Raw genomic sequence first — 16,183 nt, forward strand, 5'->3', positions numbered from 1 at the left:
CTTCAACGGATTTTTGGATTTGGTCTGACTAAGTCAGACCATGGAGATTAGCAACAACAACAACAATAATCTTCAAGAATAAAAGTGAAGGAAAAATTTACCGGGAGAAAAAAATTATTTTTAAAATTGATTGAAACTAAGATAAATCAAGGCCCTTAGTTCATTTTTCTCCTAGAATACGTTTATATTTGGTTTAATTTAACCCTACGTCAGTGAAAGAATTATGTAATATAAACAAATTCAACTGACTAGACGCATTCAAAACATTAATTTACATCAAGTATTTGTAAAGTGAAGTGTTGCGCGACTGACGATAAATATTAACTTGTTGGATACATAAATCAGAAACATTGTGTCATATCTGAAGGTTAGTTTATAAAGTGCTTCCGGGATTTAAACTTTATCACAGATTAAAATGAAAACAGTTTAAGTGATTCATTTCAGCACCATCTGCTTCAATGAATAAGAAAGTTGTTGAGCTTGCTAAAAACCATTAATTTTTTACTATCAACAAGAACTCTGTAGGAAAGACTCATATGTGTTTTTAGAGTGTAATATTCAGTTTCATATAAAATTAAACTAATTAAATATGGAAGAATTACGTACTTTTAAAACGATTATAATTGTTTTAATTCAATGAAACAATGCAGTAAATATGTAAGTACATTTTCTCTTTTTTACTTCATACTTTTTTTCATTCTTCCATTGTTGATCAGTTTAAGAGATTTAAAAATATTACAAAGCGTGCTTACAAGAATAATAAATATATTATGCCTATCTGCAGCAATGATAAAACAACGAGTCGTTATAAAACGACTGACAAAATAGGGTATCGATAAAATAATTACAATTTTCTTTATTAAAAAATTTCAACGAATTTTTACTTAAATTTAGCCTAAAAGGTATAAACACAAACAATCAAGTGAAAAAATCTACATAAAATTCTATCCCATTTTGTTATAAATTTGCTTCGTCTTATTTGTTATATTTTTACATTTTTTATGATTTTTCTATCTTGGTTTTACCACCTAATTTTTAAAGTGTTAATAACAACTCCGAGATGTTTTAGAACTCATTTTAAGAACAATATTTTATAAATTTATTAATTAATTTTATAAATTTGTATCTTCGTTTGAAGAATTTCTAATATAATTTGTCAAATATTATTCCTTTAACATGAAATTTGTTTCAAAGGTAAAACAACGGCGTAAAGAATTATATTATAAAATGAGGAATAAAAATGAGATTTAATTTTAATTAAACTTCTCAAAATTCAAACTTCCACTCCAAAATGTTTTTGCTTTATCTTCATCTGGCTTGATTGAATCAACCGTTGTATTCTGAGAGCACTGGAGTTTAAATTACTCAGCTTAAAAAAGAGCCTAAAAGCAATACTATATTAATAAAACTGAAAATATTGCTTTTGAATTTATGTTCATATGTTCAGTTTTTTAATAGTACCATTGGCAAATGCAAGCTAAGGAAAGATTTCATGAATCAATAAAATTGGTTCAAATGCTATAAAACTCAAAAAAAAATCATTGTTCAAAATTGCATTTAAAGGTAATTGTGAAAAATTGGTCAAAAGTAAAAAAAAAAAAAAAAAATTAAGGAAGTAAAACTTAATTTTAATAACAAAAGAGGGTTCTTTTTTTTTTTAATTTTTCAATGATGCAAAAATGCTTTTTATGTAATAGCATATTCAAAAGTTATTCAGGTAAAGTTAAAATTTCGATTAATTTTTAATTAATTTAAAAACAATGAACACTTTGTAAACTCTTCTTAGTGTGTACCTCTTATTTAAGCGATCAGGCTACGAGACAAATTTCGCAGGACTAGATCAAAATGAATGTTGCTTTGTTTACATTATGCAATTTACAGATAGTGTACGAGTCCAAATAAACAATATCATGTAAAAAAAAAACATGGTCTGTTTGACGATGCAATTATATGTCTGAAATTATTTTATTCTAAACCTAAATTTTATTTTAGTTTAAAATATAATTTAACTAAAATAGAATATAGTCTTTTAATATTTAGTTCTTAAATTTTATTCTAAATTTCATCTAATAACTATAGTAATAAATACTATCGATATTTAATTCTGTTTTAGTTCTATTTTTGTTTTTAAATTATGTTCATTTAATGAACCAGAAGCAAATACTGATTAAAAAAGCATCAGATGGGAGCCGTTTACATTATGGAAATACAATTTTATTTATATGTTTTAATATTTTATACAATTTAGATAAAAAAAATATTATTAATTTAGTTCTTAGAAATACGATGACGAAATAAATTTAGACAATCACTTCTTATATCACACTTCTAATGTAGTAAATCAGAGGCAAATAATAAATTTGATATTAATTAAATTTTGAAAAAAAAACAATTCTTTTTAATCTTTTGACAATTAAAGTAAAAGAAAACTAATTAATAATTTAAAATAATATCTCTAAGCTTATTCTTCATTAACAATAAAATATCTTTTTTAATAAGTTTTCGTCGTTATTTTTGTTTAACACTTTATTTTCAATTTCTACATCAAAGTTTATAATAGCAGAGATATTACGGAACTATAAACAATTGAGTTAAAGTTTGCTTCATATATGTTAAAAACAAAGTGAAAATGAGATTCTATACATTTAGATTCAAATTAAAACTGAGATATACTTAGTTGTAAACATTTCAAATCCGATCTTATCATACTCCACCAGTTATTAGAATTTTACTTCTTTTATTTATGTGGTTAAAATTCTAGCATGTTTCATTTTTTTATATTCATTGTTAATGCATATCTTATATTCTTATTTTCATTATCCCACATGAGTCATCTGTGATTCACACTTACTTTCTAATTAGATTATCTCTTTTCTACTACAGTTAAAAAATAAAAAAGAAATCAAAGAAGCGTAAGTCACAGTAGCAAATGTGTTAAAAGAAATTTTCTTGACCATGCTTAATGATTTATTGATATTTCATTTCTGTAAATGAGTGAATCGAAATTTCTGAGTAGTCTCATTTCAAAAATTTTTCAAAATACTGTTATGTTCAGATGCAAATTTTGATTCTGGCGAAATCAGAATGGTAAAATAAACTGTAGTCACGTTCTCGAAACTCATGGGCAGCTGCTTTGGATTATCTCTTTCCAGTAGACATTTGCAACGGTTGAAAGTTGTTGAAACTGTTGAAACCAAAGTGCTTTGCTAATATTATGTTATATAAGTTTTTCATCAAGAAACATGAAGAACGTTAACTTTAATTACAAAGCTGAAAGAGGTAAATATTACTTATATATTATATTTAATATAATTTTCAAATTAATAGTATTTGTGGAAAAGTTAAATAGTGATTGAGTGTAGTTACAAAATCATTAGTTTTTTTTTTCTAAGTTCAAATATTCCATAGACAACGAACTAAAATAAAGAATAAATTCAATAGCATTGCATGAAGCAATTCTTTCTAATAATTTTTGTTATATTTCTATCACATAAGTTTAAGTAATCAAACGTATATGGGTTTTCATATATATATAAATATATTTCATATATATATATTTTTTATTGTATCTTCATATATATTCTTATTTATCATGATATGTGTTTTATATTGTTTTATACTTCCAATTTGTATTTAATATGTCACTTTAAGGAAAATTTATATTATATAAGGTCTGTTATAGTAGATATTTTCTGTATATAACTTGTCGTGTACAAAGTACAGAAATAGAAAATATCGTATCTTGAAAAATTTCGACTTTGAGATTTGTTAATTCTAAATTTACCGAGTCCAACAAATCATCTTTCTATCAGTCTAATTATCTCTAAAACTCAAAAATTCTATGAGAGTGGTATTTATATGTTTTATTTTGAATATTGAAATTGCAATTATTTTTATAAATTATTGATAAATTCCGTTTGCTATGTATACTCCTTTTTGCAGATGCCAACACAATAACTAATACCATGGAGCTAGATTAAATTCGGCGCTCAAATTTAACGTCAACTATAATCATACTTTCAATAAACATTTTTACTATCTAATATTTATACTAATTTAGTATTAACTGTGAGACCGCTAGTGATGGATTTTCGGTCACCCCTATTCTATTTTTAGCTCAATTAAATGGATGTCCCTGTAGTTTCCTGTTTTGTGACCTTCAATACACGTGCACTTTTTCAACCGATTTCAGCGGATGCTTTTTAATAAATAATTCTGTTATTTCTTTGAGAGCGGTCTCTAAGACCGCACCCCCCTGCAAGTGTCCCAGTGATAAACAAGGCTTAGTAGATGGCACTAAAACTTAGGCCCCGAAATATCATCCAGTTTACTGATTATATTATGAAGCAGTGCTCCAGGCACTTTTAGATGAAACAGAAAGTGATTTTAGTGATAGGGATGATTGTACAGAAGAGTTTTTCGATGAAAGTTCGCATTCAACTGATTCTGATATGTTTGTTCAAACATAATTAATTTTTCTAGTGATAATGTTTTTGAAAATTTTATAAAATATATTAATATAACAAGAGATATGTATACAGAATTTATAGGTTGATATTTATACTAGTTCTTAACCTGTATATTTAAAATTCCCTAGAAAACCGTGCTATGAAAGTCACACTTGCCGATAAAAAAGGACAAATTTTACCTATTGTCAATTTTTTTATATATAATTGTTGAATTTTACATTATATTGACTTCTATATACCTTCATATACTGTAAAAATAAATATGATTTAAAAAATAAAAAGTAATATGTTTTTTCAAGAATATTATTTACTGTAACATGTAATTTGAGAAGAAAATGCATGTTCCAACGCATTTACTTTTTTCAATAATATTATATATTGAAAAATTTCTAAAACATATCTATATATCTAGAAAAATATCTGCAAAATATATTGGCAGTTTTTCATACTAATACATTCATTAGAAAATTTAATTTGAGTGTAAATGAAATGCGGTCTTGTAGACTGCATCTCCCTAGTAAAATCCTAAAATTTCACTTCCCCAGTTAAGGATTAATATCAGTTTTAAATTGTTATCTAAAGAATTTAAAGAACAAATTGATTTATGTCAGACATTTTTTATAAATATTATTAAAATATTTTTTTAATTTTTTAATTTATATAAAATCTTAATTTTAATGGTGTATTTTTTATCATAATGTACATTTATTTTATTTTTGATGAAAATAATGTTGGTTTTCTTCTCAACAGATCCAATCAGAAATTTACAAATTCTACTTCACCAAACTTAAAACCAACATTAGTAAATTATAAATTAATCATTATTGATCATAATCTATTTCATAGATACTAACATTCAGATGAAAATAATATTTATACATGTTTAGAGCCATTTCAATAAAAAAAAATTGATATTTTGGAATAATATTTTTTGGTAACAGTTTATTATTTGAAATGAGAGATATTGTCTGCTACTTTTGAATCATTCTTTGTTTATATGTCAAAATCTTACATATAAACAAAGGTTAAGGGACATGGAGGGACATAGTAAAGCGTTTTTTATTTATTCATTTATTGAAGAAAAATATTCCCCTTTCATAATTATTCAAAAACCATGTGAAATGCATAGTATTAAAAGCTTTAAGTACAAAATAAGCAATTTTATTATCAGAAAACAAAACATCATCTATAACTACTTTTTTATGGAAAGAAAACTCAGCAAAATCCTCAAAAGGTACTTACTATTTCAAATGCTTCTAAAGTGAAAACTGATAAGAATAGAAAATTCTTCAATGCTAAAACCAATTGTAGAATCTTAAAACGTATTTATATGCAACAGTAATAAAATAATAAACCAAGATTTACAACTTATAAAAAGAAAAACATAACATTTGTTAGCTTTTGTTGAGGTATGTGGTTCAACACAGAAGAGTTTATAGGACCTTGTATAAAAACTGTTGAATAGGATATAAACGTGACTTGTAACTCACGATGAAACATATGCTGGCCTAAATGATTGTAATAAATATAGGTTTATTAGTATTTACGATAGAAAAAAAAGAGAAAGATGTATAAACCTGGTTGTTCCATTGAAAGGAAGTTGCAGTACAAAGATTTATTATTCTCGAAAGGTGTGTCTACAGTGGGAAGTTAAAAATGAGAAAAGAAGGGCGCGGGATGTTAAAGTCAACAGTATAAGCAAGAGAAATTTTTATGTCTTTATTCATAAAAATGCATTTTTTTTTATTTATTTGAAGAACAAATTCCATTTCTTCATCCCAATGACACTCAAAGAGTGACATTTCATCAAGACAGAACTACAGGTATTATTTCCACTGCATTCCTACAAAAAAGAAAAGACTTATACTGGTATATATAGCATATATTTTCAACAAGTTTTTACTAAGTACCATGACTTTTCATCTACGGACTGTTATGCCTTTAGTTTGTTGGTCTTTCTAATCGCTCATCCACCAAGACTAATGGATTCCCGAAAGTTGTGAAAGAAGGGAAATCCATATTCCTGGAAATTTTACAACATGTCTTTCTATTATAGAAATCACTAGAAAAAAAATGATTATCATATCGAACACTTAAAAAATAATTTTTACATTTTAAAGATTAATAAAATGCCTTTAAAATTGTTTCTAAAAAATGTTTAAATACCTTTTGTTATGCTTCTTAATTCGTACCATAATCTTGATATGCGTGTGTTATTGATTGAAATTCAACAAATTCTCTGACACCTCGCACAGAAGTATTTGTAGTAAGTATGTGGCAAAGATTGCAAAATTTAAATGTTATCAAGGATAGTAAAAAATATACTTATAACTGCTGTATAATTAGAGCGTATCTATTTTTGGAGTCTTATCTGATGGCTCCTATACTCAGTGACTTAATGGATTTCCTTGGAAGTGGAAACTTTTTTTTTCTTTCATTCTGACTTAGTTGTAGCATTTACATTTATATTTTTTGTGGCTTTATGAAATTAAATCAAATTTATAAAAAATATATAGACCTTATTTCAAATTATATATTAATTTAAATAGTTTTATTTTTAATATTAAAACTTACAAAATTGAAATAAAAATGTATAATTTTTCTATTGTGAAAGATTTTTAAAATGAAACAGGGGTTGTTGGAGCTTTTTAAATCATAATCATATTGTTTAGAGCTTTGAGCACAAATTTTAGCCAATAATATTTCTGATACATCTGCTATTTTATACATAATTTTTATAAAGTAAAATTCACGATAATTTTATGAAAAATCTCGACTTAAAATGACTTTACGACTAAAATATGTTTACTTACTAATCTGTATAAACCATATAAATAGCCAAGATCTCATTGGTTACTTTCTTGGTCTAATAATGACAATAATACTAATCTTTTACCTTTAATAAATTTATAAATAATACTTTATTAAAAATTGCAAATTTATTGCCTTAAACTATTGGACTAAAATTAGTCAGAAATCCATTGTTAGCTTAGAAATACTTGATTTCCTTTATCGACTATATTTAAAAAAAAGCGAAATTTCCACCAGTGAATGTATCATATTAATTTTTAAGCGATCTAAATGTTCATCGAGTACTTAAAACGCAAATTTTTTATGATACAAAAATTAACTTTTACAATTTACAATATTTAAAAGAATAAAACTTGTACAATTTTTTAAAAAATTGATTAGATGCATGGAGATCGAAGTTTTATAGCTTTAAAATAATTAATTAAAATAAAACGGTCAAAAAGGTTTATTTTCAACATTATATGCAAACTATCCATGTGACTATGCAAGAGTCCTTCTTTTGCTGAAAATTTGCAAAATTTATTTTATTTGCTCCCTTTATACAGCCGTATATTTAGTATCCAAAAATGCCATATTTTTTTGTTTTTAATGTTATTAGAAGCAAAGTTATAGTATAAACACTCAACCAGAAGTGAGCGTTTCAAATGCCATAAAATTCCAAATAATTAATTTGAGCAGCCCTTTTCTTATTTTCAGATTATATATATTTGGGTTTCCTTCATTTTTTTTTTTGTTCTGTATTATTTATTTCTGGAAACCGTTTTCTAAAATTTATGTCTGAGTTTGAATAGGGATACCATATAGCACTGAACGACAGCGTCTCAGTTATATTCCTTCACAGTTTGAAAAATTAAGATTTAAAAAAATCCTGCAAAATACATGAAATAAACATTATAAGCGAACTTTTATCTTCAAATTGCCAGGAACCGTTAGAAACAACGGAAAATCTTGTGGGCATTTAGAATGTTTGAAAGAAAATTGGCAAAACAAGAACGCATTGCAGGGCACTTTATGGAAATAATGATTCTAACACTCCTATGGCATTCCAAGATATTTGACCCTATATATAGAATAGTCCAAAAATGAAAATGTATTATAGAACATATACAAAAATAAATAATTAGTCTTTTAGCTGATTAAATGAAAGATAATTCTTATAGAAAAAGGTTAAGTCAACAATACACTTAAAGTTAAGTTACAAAATTATTATGCAAATTTTTTTTTATATCAATGAGTTGAAAGTCTAGAAAACATGCAATTTACTGTAATAATCCTTTTCTGCTGTTGTTACAATCAAACTGAATACACCACAGCAAAAAAGCTGAAATAAATAGGGCAACATGATGAAAATCAGTTTTCGAAAAAAATTTCGTTAGGTCTTTCAGATTCAGATATAAAAGAAACTTATTCGAAACTTTGCTCAAAAATGAGGACATGGTTTTTACAGAACAATAAAGAAAGTTTTAATAATCTTCAATGGATTATTTTGCTCGAAGAAATTTTAGTTTAGAAAAAAGAATTAAAGGGCACAGATTATAGTGTTATTATTTAATTAATGTTATATAGATCAACAATTCATTACCAGTTCAGTCATGAATTAAAACTATATGGAAATTCATAAAGAGTGATTTAAATGTAAAGATATTAGTAATTGAATTATACGATATTATAGAAAATAATGTATGAAGCGAAAATAGAATAAAGTTAGTTTAAAATCATGGACAAGAGAGTTTGAAATCTTGCATTTTAATATCCATAATGAAATCTTTCATTTTAAAGAAATGCGTTTAAATGTGATTTGTGTTTTTCATTATTTTCCTTTGCCATAAATATCCTTTCAGAAAATGTTCATAAATATTTAAAATATAAATGTTAAGGAATATAAGATAGTAAAATTTTGCCAAAATCTTTTATTTGGTTCCAGCCATATAACAAATCAGAATCTAATCTCTTAGTTCCCAGGCATATGACAAATCAGAATCTAATCTCTTAGTTCCCAGGCATATGACAAATCAGAATCTAATCTCTTAGTTCCCAGGCATATGACAAATCAGAATCTAATCTCTTAGTTCCCAGGCATATGACAAATCAGAATCTAATCTCTTAGTTCCCAGGCATATGACAAATCAGAATCTAATCTCTTAGTTCATATTTTCAGGTCTTTATAAGTGAAAAAAACATGAATTTTCTTACAAAGTTTGATGTATTTCCAAAGCGTTTAGAGTTATTGGAAATATTTTAGTCCATTACACAGCTAAATATATTATTAATAAGAATGTAGTAATTGTAATTAATATAGTAATTGAAACATATTTGGAAAACTTTGCTGTAGAATATTTGGCGTAATAGCAAATTTTTATTAAAATTTAACTAAAAATGGCTTATAATGTTAGATTAATAAAATTTTAAATGATATTCTTAATTTTATCCCTTATTATACTTAAAAATGTTTACTTAATTAAAATTTTATAAATTTCAAAAAAAGCCTCAAAAAGAAAATCACGTACCTTAAAAATTTCCAGAAGCTACTGCATGTTATGTAAATTTAAGAGAGTGCCTACATTCTTTTGAATGAATGACAAAACTGAAGAATAACGTCCATTCGCCAAGCATGAATTTCTTCGAACAATTTTTTCGCCAAATGTAATTTTGATCATTTCCACTGCAACACCAAAAAACGTTGACGCTAATCGTAAAGTTCAACCAACTGTTGTAATTTATTTTAATCTTTGGCGCCGAAGCGTTTAAGCGATTTGTTTTGTCTTCACATTTTGAAATAAACCCATTTATTTTCTAGAACGCTATTTTCTGCTTGACAATATAAATAGGAAAAACTTGACATCCAGATCATTGTTTTGTTCATGGAGTAATCATTTTTCTTGCACAAAAATCTCTTTATTTTAATAGTATTTTCTTTACTATTTTGTATCTTAAATAGTTGATATGATTAAGCATTGAATTTTGCAATAAAATTTATAAACTGGCATTCTTTTTTTTACTAGATGTAAAGGCAGATACCAGATGAATCACAAAGGCACAGTGGGAATCTCCAATATGCAAGAATTTAATTGCAAAGTAAGATTATTAAATATGTATATTTTTAAAATTTTAGCTGTTGCAAAGAATTTTAAGCATTTAAAAAACTAAAATTAAAATAGAAATAGTTATTATAAATTGAATTAAATTACAACAATATTTATTACATATGAAGTAGCGTGTAGAAACTGTATATAATAGAGGGACGATATCGAATACAATTTAAAAATTAATTTAAAGTTTTCTTAATATTTCATTTAAAATCGTAAAAAATTAATAAATAAGGTTGATGTTTTGAATACGACGTTAGAAAGGAAAAAAAATAAATTTTGCAGATCCTATATTCTTCTGGTTGTGATTTTCAGATGCCATACCTTTTCAAATCATTATCTATAAAATATATTTTTTCTAAAAATTAAAAATATTTCAATTTTAGGGATTTATTTGCATTTTTAATTTCTGATATGTGAAAGTATATATAAAGAAAATATTATAATCTTAAAAAAAAATCGAATTCGAGATTTTGAATTATCTCTAAGTCTCTGATCTCTCTGATTCCGAAAAATGCATTGCTTGGAATTATGACTATTTGTCTGTGGACATTATAACTCTATAATGTTTTGAGATGACACATGAAATTTTGTATCTGGTATTCACTCAAAATTTCTTAATCTTTATCAAAATTTTTTGAAAATCATTCGCAAGACATCTGTCTGGCTTATTATCCTAGTACACATATACACGAAAAGTACAAACTATAAACAGATAAATGGAAAGAAATTGTTGCGCAAATTTAAAATCTAAAATACATATCCATTATAAGTTTAAAATGTACGTACACACTTGAAACTTCGAAACTTGTTCAAAATGTCGAATATTTTTTATTGCTTCAAAATATTCTCTGACCCTTTACCTTTCAAACGAAACCAAGATGTTTTCAATATTCGGAATATTTCTTGAGATATAATTATTTTTCTTGAGGTACTTTCACTAAAAACTCTAGTTTCGGTTTTTTTTAAACTCATTTTATGAAGAATGATATTTTCCCACTGTGTAGCTTCATTCAAACAATTATAACTCAACAACAAATGAACCAAATACAATTATTTATATATCAAAATAATCTTTATGAAACAGTGGATGTTTTGTACCTCAATCAAAGTTATATTTATAGAAATAAATTTTTAATAGCTATTTAAAAGTTAAAATTACAGAATAAATCTCGCTTTTTCTATTCATCGTTGATGAAAAAATTGGTAAAAAAAAAACTATATATTTTTATAACTTGATTGAGGCAGACAACATGAAGACTCATATTAGGCCTAATTTCCAACTAGAATTGTGTTTCTGTACACATTAGAATTTAATGTATCATGTTTTAAAAAATATGCTAATTAGCTCATTAAAAATTATTTAATTAATTAATAATTAGTGTGGTATGTTTTTTTCTCAATGAAATAAGTGTAAACATATTGTTACGAAATTTTCGGGGTTCGTTTGGATAGTGGGAGTTATATGGTGTGAAGAACGCTCAATCACCAGGCGGCAGTAGAAAATAATCAATGACGTTTCTTTACACGAAGACACACAGGACAGCACAAAGACGACACTATATACAGCACAGAAGACGATTATCTTCAGCCGAGACGTGCAGCATACACAGCATCATACATCAGTCTACACAGCATCTCTACTCCGTCACTGCTCCGCTAGTCCCTGGAAGATGAATTCTTCACCGACGCTTCCGACTACTCTTCGACTCCACTGGTTCGCAACCCAATTCACCACTGGTTCACCCTACTCTGCTCTGATCTGCCGCTTCCGACTTCTCAATTCGCCTCTCCTCGGCAGCTACGGGTGCTTCCTTTTATAGGTCTCAGGGGGTGGGGCTAGAAGCCTCTCAACCAATCAGGGACGTTCGAGGCGTATCTCCATTCCAACTGGACGGATCGGGAAAATTCTCGATGTTTCGGGTATAATCTATTTTGGCGCCAAAGTCGCGAAATTCGTCGCCAAGACGCCAAATGGTCGCCAAGTTTGTCGCCAAGCTCTGGGATCTCCTATGGAACCCACTATGCTGGGAAGCCGCATCAAGGATTCGTAACAATATATTAATGACCTACTGTGAAAAAACTATATTTTTAAAGCTAAAATGTAAAAAAAAAATCTTCTAGCGTGTACGTAAACCTTGAACCAAACCCATTAAGTTAATGACCATTGGTTGCTGTATACTTTCGTATGCTTGAAAGCGCAAAGCTCAAAAACAAGACTTGAATAAATAGAATTTAGTATGTAATATTTTTTTGCTGAAATTATAGTTCTTGTTTCCGTGTTTTGAAAAAAAAGGTACGAAAATTCATACTTGATTTTCTTTACTATACTTGGAGGCCTAATACTGCCCTGTATGAAACTCTGAAAATATAAATTTGAGCACTCTTGCCATTAACATCATGCGCTTGGTCATAATTTTGTATGAAGGCAAGAGTCTTAAGACCTTTATTAAATAGTATGTGAGAAGATTTTATTACAAGGCATGACAGGCGACGCCCTTGACTTTTATGAATAAAATATTTGGTTTTCTTTGAATTCCAGTGTAAAGACAATCCCGGAATACGTCATTAATCTTATTTAAAGCATGAAAAAAAAAAGAAATTATTATACACAAGCTGCTTTTAATGACCAGGTAGTTCGCCGGGATTGAAGTTCACTAACATTTCCGATTTAATATTTTATGAAACTTGGAATTTTGATCGTTTCCTAAGCAAAATAATTTTAAGCTCCAACTTTTGATAGTCATATAACTCATGCTATTATAGAAACATTACACCATTCTATTAATTGCACTATATCTCTAATTTTCTGTCAGATCTTATGAAATTTTTTAAGTTAAATTAAAAAGGAAACGAATAAATTTCAATTAAAAATAATAGTTTTGCTAAAACCAAATATGTTTTTTCAGTTTGAGTACAGATAACAGGATCGTTAGGAATCGATTACTTATGTGGACTACAGAATATTCATTTTTATAGTTTATGCAATATTTAGCAAATGTATTTTTGAAAAAAATTATGAAATCTAAATTTTATACAATCGTTTGGACCTAAAGAATCATATTGTTAAGAATCTGTGAGGCGGCTTCCCAGCATAGCTGGTTCCATAGGAGGTCCCAAAGCTTTGCGACAAACTTGGCGATCATTTGGCGACTTGGCGACGAATTTGGCGCCTTTGGCTCCAAAATAGATTATACCCGAAACATCGAGAATTTTCCCGATCTGCCCAGTAGGAACGGAGATACGCCTCGAACGTTCTTGATTGATTGAGAGGCTTCTAGCCCCGCCTCCTGAGACCTATAAAAGGAAGCACCCGCAGCTGACGGGCAGTGGTGAGTTGAGTGGTGAACCAGTGGTGACTTGAATAGTCGGAAGCGACAGAGAAGAGTGGTCGTGGACCAGTGGAGTCGAAGAGTAGTCGGAAGCGACGGTGAAGAACTCGTCTTCCAGGGACTAGCGGAGCAGCGACGGAGTAGAGCTGCTGTGTATACTACTGTATGCTACTGTTTATGCTACACGTCTCGGCTGAAGATAATCGTCTTCTGTGCTGTATATAGTTGTCGTCTTTGTGCTGTCCTGTGTGTCTTCGTGTAAATAAACGTCGTTGTTTTATTTTCTACTGCCGCCTGCTGATTGAGCGTTCTTCACACCATATAACTCCCACTATCCAAACGAACCCCGGAAATTCCGTAACAATATTCAGCGAAATATTCGTGACTCTCCAACTTTTAAATAAGAATTTTTTTATCTTTTGCGATCAAATTTGATTAAGTCATGAAGTTTTGAATATCAATATTTTAAGACAATCAATATTTTCATAAGTTTCATCTAATCATTGGGAAATAGTTGTTGTTGTTGCGTACAGCCGACCACCCCGCCACCACTGAACTTAGCAGTATCGACAGGATCATTGGGAAATAGTGAAATTCTGTGTGTTCATTGGTATATCTTCATTGAGATAGCAAAAACCATTCGTTTTTATAAAAAAGCAATATTCGAATTTTCATAATTCACTTAGTTTTATTCAAAATAGAGTGAAGAGTCTTTTTTATTTCAAATGTTAATTTCTGAAGAGTATTTTACTAAATATAACCGATAGAAATGAAGATCTGTATAAAAATATAAATATAATAGATAAAAATATCACACATACATAATATACACGTTAACGTTACCTATTCTAAATTATATGATCAGTCAATTTCAAATAGAAATTGGTATCTTTCCATAGATGCTTGATTACGCAAGAAGATTAATTCCAAAAAATAATACAATTTCCATTTTCAGTGCGAATTTCCACAATTTAAGAAGGTTTATTAAAAGCGTAATGACTTAAGACATGACTTAGATGAAGATCATGAAATGGAAGAAAGACGTTATGCCATCTTTTCTCTGTTCTCCACTTTTAACCAATAATCCTAACAAACAGACTGAAAGAGCAACTATTTGCTCTGCGCAATTGCAAAACTGAGAGTAAAAATTTTTCTTGGATTTTTTTTCAAGAAAAATGCGATTGTAATTCATTTACCATATATTCTCCTTAATACTCTCAGGTACTATGGTTAATACTCTAATACTGGTCACACTTCCATCATGAACTCTTGACTTAAAAATATGACTAGATATTTTAGACCAAGTAAGATATGCAAATTAAAGATATGATAGAGTAATATAAATATATTGCCCCACAAACCTGATTAATCAGCAATCGTCGTGGCTCAGTTGGCAGAGTATAAAATTGTTTGATTTGTGGTTCGAATTCCAGCCACTGTGTTTTATCCAAGGACTGTAATTCTTATATTTAGATTGTTATCTGTTTTGTTTAAGATCTCGAAGGTTCAAGAAATTTCTTAAATAATCAAATTGAATTGTTCTCTAGCATTCTATATATGTATAAATGCTAAGTCCCTTCAATGATGGGTAAATTTTCAGTCTTGTGGTGTTGTGAGTTGCTCCGTTCTAATAAATATAATTGTTTGTTTAAACTAACTGCGTAGTTTATTACATCTGCGGGAAAATATTACATAAAAATAGTATAAATCTGTAGGAACTGGTGATTGGAAACAGAAGATGTAGCTAGTAACAGATGGAAAGTTTCCCAGCTGTGCAAAGAAAAGTGTAAATCTTCATAAAACTTATGCTAGGAACATCTAATGTGACGTTTTTCAGTCACTTAGAATGTGTTTAACACCTGCATCACTTCCCATCTTGAAAACTTTTTTATGTTTCAACATCAAAAGTTTAGTATTTACTAGGTTTTTCATTTCCTGATGTCAGTTATTCCATTGTCATGTGCGTGTTATATCTTTATGTCCATAGACGTCGTTTTTCTCAGGCAAGTGCTTTAAATTTAACTTAACTATAAATAGGTTATTTTAAAATGAAAGTAAATAAGAGATATTTTTTAAGAAGTAAATAGAATTTTCGGAAACAATAATCGATTCATGATAAACTTTATACTTTCTATTTAATTCGAAATTGTTCGATTTTGTAAAACTTTGCTATACTCTTAAGTATCGTAGTATAAAATACATGAAAGGGTACCCCAATATCGAAGAACTTTTTTTAAATACTCTGTAAGTACCCAAAATACAAATTTGGCACAAATTTCTTCCATATTTCAAAGAATTTCTGATTTTCCTATTCAATTTCATAATTCTGAATGAAGGCCCTGAATATGAAATAAGCAATATACTTGCCAATACAGAGTTATAAATTCCAGATTCCAGTACATAATTTACACAACTCAAAGAAGAAGCTTTCATTATTTCAATTGATTCGATATTTATCTCTTTAAATGTTACTGAATATTTTAGT

General features: G+C 28.0%; 1 protein-coding gene across 1 annotated transcript in view; it reads left to right on the top strand.

Annotated features, from left to right (window-relative positions):
• Positions 1 to 481: 481 nt before the first annotated feature.
• The window catches only part of LOC129972469 (putative inorganic phosphate cotransporter), a 55,309-nt gene continuing 39,607 nt past the window's right edge, over positions 482 to 16,183 (top strand). Inside the window, exons 1-2 of the mRNA XM_056086613.1 lie at positions 482 to 657; positions 10,283 to 10,355. The gene's annotated coding sequence lies outside the window, so the exon portion shown is untranslated. The remainder of the gene's footprint in view (positions 658 to 10,282; positions 10,356 to 16,183) is intronic.

Source organism: Argiope bruennichi, chromosome 6 (assembly GCF_947563725.1).
Source record: "Argiope bruennichi chromosome 6, qqArgBrue1.1, whole genome shotgun sequence".
Classification (NCBI taxonomy): domain Eukaryota; kingdom Metazoa; phylum Arthropoda; class Arachnida; order Araneae; family Araneidae; genus Argiope; species Argiope bruennichi.